Source organism: Triticum aestivum, chromosome 1A, assembly GCF_018294505.1.
Source record: "Triticum aestivum cultivar Chinese Spring chromosome 1A, IWGSC CS RefSeq v2.1, whole genome shotgun sequence".
Lineage (NCBI taxonomy): Eukaryota > Viridiplantae > Streptophyta > Magnoliopsida > Poales > Poaceae > Triticum > Triticum aestivum.
Genome location: NC_057794.1, coordinates 92444902 through 92450471, shown reverse-complemented (window position 1 = coordinate 92450471; position 5570 = coordinate 92444902). Strand labels below are relative to the sequence as shown.

Below are 5570 nucleotides of genomic sequence, written 5' to 3'. Positions count from 1 at the left end.
AGTGCTTCAGCAGCCCCGGCGTCGCCACTCCCTCCGATGGGGCGCATCGGCGGCATCCTCATACACCGACGGCTTTGAGGACTGAGAGCGGCGTCGAGGATGCGGGCGGAGAGAAAGGATTGTGTGTGTGGCGAGGATCGGGGTGCTGGCTTTGAGGACCGAGAGCGGCATCGAGGATGTGGACGGAGAGAGGGGATTGTGTGTGTGGCGAGGACAGGGGGTGCGGCCGCTCGGGCGCGCCATTAATACGGACCAGTGGGAGCGAGGCGGGCGGCGGTCAAAGGTTGTCTCACTTCCCGGTGAGCCTGCGGTGGCCTTCTGGCATTCCTATACCATCATTTCACGGAGCGAGGCGGGGCGCCATTAATATGGAGCAGTGGGAGCAAGGTGGGCGGCGGTCAAAGAGCTGGCTCGCCTCCCAGTGAGCCTACGCGGCGGACTACTAGCAACCCCCACGTTGAGTGCGTAGCGAACACGCGCATGCCTCGGCCTCCCGGTCTGCCTGCTAGCAGGTGTCTCGTCAACTCATGCATGCTCGTACGGCACACGGGACGCGTGCGCGGCACGTATTATATTGATTTTTCCTTTTTGATGATTAATTCTGCCGCTTTATTGCTTAACCGAAGCATGGCACTTACATTGTTGGTCTGACGCACACGATTCGAATAAAGAGTTCGTTTGCGATATTGGTTGATAATTATTTATAATTTCCTGTATGTAAGAAGATTATATCAAAACTTGCCTCAAATTTGAAAAAAAAAATCACAGTCTATTGGTGTCCATAACACACCACGATAAGTTTCATGAATTTCAACTTAATTTTGGATTTATTGGATTTTAAAATTAAGATTTCAGATGTTAGAAATTTCTTGCATGGGGACTAAACATGCACCCATGGACACATACAAATATGATTTTGCAATCCATTTTCATGCACTGTCACGGGTCTTATGTAGATCAAATTTGATTTTGCACATCTAAATCCCTCGAAAATCAATCAATGTATAAAAAACGAATAGATGTTATCTATTTTTTTTCAATTTTCAACACCAAACTCCTTTGGTCGCATGTTCACTGCAGAAAAAGTTTGACATGCATGTTTGGGCCACATGCACGTGGTACTCCTAGGACACTCACTCGTGTGGGCCCGCGAGGTCGCCGTCCAGCACTATGACATGCGATGAGAGAGGTTAATTTGACCAACAAGAACTGTCATCTTTTGGTTTTTGTTATACGTACAGTAGGAGTATATATATAGGTGACGAATATGTATACCCCCCCTATTTTACCATCAATGTATCGTAATTTTACGTTTCGTAAATTTTTGTCTTATTTCATACGCAATAAGAGAACATAACAAAATATGTAATCACCATAAAAAAATTATGTTATGTAAAATTACAGATATAAAAACATAGTGTAAAATATACATAAAATGCAATTTTTGTGGTCTTATGATCTATATTTTTGTTTTTTATGCCACATTTTATGTAGTAAATCAACATGAATGTAACTATTTGTATTTCATATGTAATTTATTTATGAAACGACCGTAAGATTATTTGGGTGAAGAATAACTTATTCCGCATCCTGATTAATGAATAGTAACACTACAAATGTTTCCTACAAGCAATGATAGTTGCCATCACTTGCGTTTTGTATGTTGTATGTAGTATCTGTCGAAACCGAGAGTATATACGTGTGGTATGTAGTATATAACAATGTTTAGGTAGTATATATGCTAATTTTTAGGTTGTATGTACCATATTTTGAGTATGTTTTTTTACGTATAAATATGTACGTATTTTATAAATATAACAAATACTATGGATTCATATGCAATTTTTCATGTGACTTGCTTTGAAATATCTTAGATATAGTATATAACATATTTTAAATAACAAAATAATATATATAATGCCACATGATAGTATATGAGACATGTGGGATATAGAGCCTGTCCTGAGAATTCGGGGGCCCAGGGCGAAATTATAATTTGGGGCCCCTTAAAATTTTCTAGGAGCATTCGTTGATGCAAAAATCACTTAAAACGGTCTCATCCTCAATCCCTCCTCTTGTTAGTTGTGCACAGATCAATGTAAACACCATGCTGGGAAAGCAAGATTGCAAGGCTGTGATGGCATTGATCACAAGGAGCCATGAGCATGATTTCATGGGAGCATCAAGTGTCATCTTTGTTGTCATTCAGAACCCTCGGACAATGGAAACGCTCCCATGCCAGGAAGTGCCATCGATGGTGATATATTTTCTCGTTCATAAAGCGAGAATCGCTAGTAGTGTCTCTTGGCTCCGGTTCATCAGTACCCTCAAGATGGTTTAGTGTGCTATTATGGCAGACCACAAAGGAGATTACGGCAAGAAGGAAAGCGTTTGAAGATATCTCGTTTTCTTTAGAGGTGAAGATCTTCAAATAAAAAAGCACACATGCTAACGATCTCTTCGCTAAGAGATGAGGTTAGTCGCCGTGTGTGGCGAACAGCTTTGCCTAATGACCTTTGTATCGCAAAGTCTTCTTAGATAAAATAGATATGATCCTCAAAGAACTAATCATGATGTTCTAAAAGAACAAATTAAAAAACCAATTTACCAAGATGATATAAAACAGAAGCAAGAATATGTGCATTAGTTTTAATAAGTCTCTTCCTAATAATAAAGTACGGATTGAGTCTATGGGTTCACTGTCGCGGAGTTTTTGCAGAAAAGCCCCTGCTGTTGTGGATATTGAACCCACGCTCCCTTTTTAAGTGGCTAAGATGAAAAAGTCTCAATCTTGCAAAAAGACCCTGTAGTTTTTTGGTATTCAACCCACGCTCCTTTTTGAAGTGGCAGCACACACGAGCATATGCGTGCTCTCCTCGATGCATACAGGCGGCGCCGCCGCGGGCGCTCCTCGATCCATACGGGCGGCTGGTCTTCTTCTCCAGCCATCTGCCGCCCTTCTCCCCTTCCCATTCGCTGCCCTACTCTACCCTCCCGCCCCTAATCTTCTCTGGCACTACCCCCAGCCTCCTGCTGCCGTGCCTCGATCCATACAGGCGCCACCGCGCGGGGGGCGGTCTTCTTCTCCAGCCATCCGCCGCCCTCCTCCCCTCCCCTCCCTCTTAATATTCTTCTTCTTCTCCGGCCAGCCGTCGCCCTCCTCAAATCCCGCGGAGTTTGCCGGAGGAAGAACATCCGCCGTCCGAATGTGCTACACCAGAGGTATGTATCGGCTTTTCCCAAATTAGTTCAACGGTGTTGGATATTGCTTGGAGATTTTACTTGAATCAATATCAATTTGTGTAACCTGGGCGTGTACTAATGTTGCTACTTTTTTCCTCTTTAATCTGAGCGTTCAATTCAATCTCTGTAAGCTAGGTGCTGGGTGACGCATGTACATTACATTAGTCCAATGTTTGCCAAACTATGACAAATTCATGTGCCATGTGTGTCGGTTTTAGATACTTCAAGTTTAATTTGAGATATCAATAGTTAATCCACTGTTTATTTCCCTTTCTGGATCAGGGACAAACTGCTCAATCATAATTGTTTGTTCTTCTTTCTGTTACAGGGAAGCACCGGAAAGAGGATGTTTCTATGCAGCATAACCCAAAAGTTTAATTTAAGGTATTCCATCAAGCGTATGTTCCATAGCCTCCATCCTGTAGTTTATTTCCTTTGCTTCAGGTTGTACAGAGGATTTCCTTTGTTTCAGGTTGTACAGAGGAGCTCAAGGACAACTGAGGTGCTGCTAGAATTACATCAGCTACTAACTTACATACATATAAAAAAAACTGCAGCTTTAGCTCCATGTAGTAATGACTAAGTATATTCTAATGCTCATAGACACTGATTACTATTTTTTACAGGTTAATTTAATCAATTCCTTGGCGTACTTTAGTAAACGAGGATATATTGGGTGGTCTCCAACAGCCCGACGACAATACAGAGTCGTCGTAGTTGGATTGTGTTCATGTAACACTGAAACTTGACATAGTTAGTATAAAAAGGTTTGATTTACTTCCACTATGTTACTGTTCAGTCTATTTTATAAACATGTTGATTAGCCATTCTGGCAAAGAGGCATCTTCAGTATTTTAGAAATCTCTTTTCCAGAAACTCCAATTCTCCTCATAGGAATTGAGATGCCCAATATTTCTCAATTTGCTGACAAGGATGTAATATAATCACGTTTTGCTATTGACGTAATGCTATATTCCTTGACTGGTAGCAAACCCTTTAATTGCATCTGTACTAAGCATTCTTTCCGTCTATATCTCGTCATGATTTTTTTAATAGCTGTAGTGGTGTTCTTATTATTGTTATTTTCCAGAATTATTGTCATTTCACAGATGGTATAAACCTTGTTGATGGCTAACTTATAGAATAGCAAACCTGGCTCATGGCTAACTTATAGAATAGCAAACCTTGTTCATGGCTAACTTATACAATAGCAGAAACTGATTAGAAAAACCATCAATCTCAGGAACACTCTGACCATGTATTTGATTCTGTTAAAGACCCAATGTATCATGTGGTCCTGTATCTTCTGATGTTGAGCTATATAGACTGGTATTTCCAGTAAATTTTATTGACAGGCACTTCGGCGTCGTTAACAATTGACAGGCACTTTGGTGTCTCAGCAACCAGGTCACCACCGACCACCACGGTGGCTCGCAGCGATGTCCTCCCACCACCCTATGTACGACCAGCAGCGAGATGGGCGGGAACTCTTTGGCGTGCCGGCACACAGGAACGACACACGCCGTACAACCTGAAGGACACGTTCGTCAGGCTTGACTTGACCCTCACCGACGCCACCTTGCCACCTCTGCTGCTGGAGATCAGCCGAAGACTTAGCTTGTTGCCGCTTTGCTTCAATGGTTGCTTTAATGCTCTTGGACTGTCCGTAATGAGCAGCTGATGGTGCTTAGACGAAACAATTGATTATAAAATGGGTAGTGCTGTGTCGGTGGTCATGTGTCCGCTGACTAACTGTAAAACACCTAAGATGATTTTTCAGGACTTGATACATTCCAATTACTCATTGGCGTCTTCTTCTTACTGTTATACTTGGTTTTACTTAGTAATCTTAAGATATTTGTTCGATTTATAATTGTATATAGAGCACAGAACCCGACCTTGCATGTGGCCGGTTTAATTTGTTTACTGAAGAAATTAGTTTTAAAATGTTCACAGTTTTACACATGTTCACACTATTTTTGTTTCAAAAAAATATGTTTGCACTTTTTCAAAATTGTTTACTGAAGAAATTAGTTTTGAAATGTTCACAGTTTTACACATGTTCACACTATTTTTGTTTAAAAAATATGTTTGCAATTTTTTAAAAATCATAAAAAGTTTCAAGAAAAGTTTCATTTTTACTAAAAAAATCATTTGGAAATGTACAAAAAAAATCAAAACATTCTTTAAACAAAAAACACCTGTTAAAATGCGTTTTTTAATGTTCTAATTTTTATAAATGTTTATTATTCTTAAAAGAAGTATTCCAATTTTTATGTAAACCTTAACTTCTATTAAAAATAAAGAAATTTTCATGTTCTCCAGAA

General features: G+C 40.5%; 1 long non-coding RNA gene across 1 annotated transcript; it reads left to right on the top strand.

Moving 5' to 3' along the window:
• The first annotated feature begins 2831 nt into the window (after positions 1 to 2831).
• LOC123191553 (uncharacterized) lies at positions 2832 to 5056 on the top strand. The gene is made up of 5 exons (XR_006496793.1): positions 2832 to 3222; positions 3572 to 3627; positions 3716 to 3745; positions 3870 to 4010; positions 4627 to 5056. It is a non-coding gene; the product is annotated as an uncharacterized lncRNA (long non-coding RNA).
• Positions 5057 to 5570: the final 514 nt, after the last annotated feature.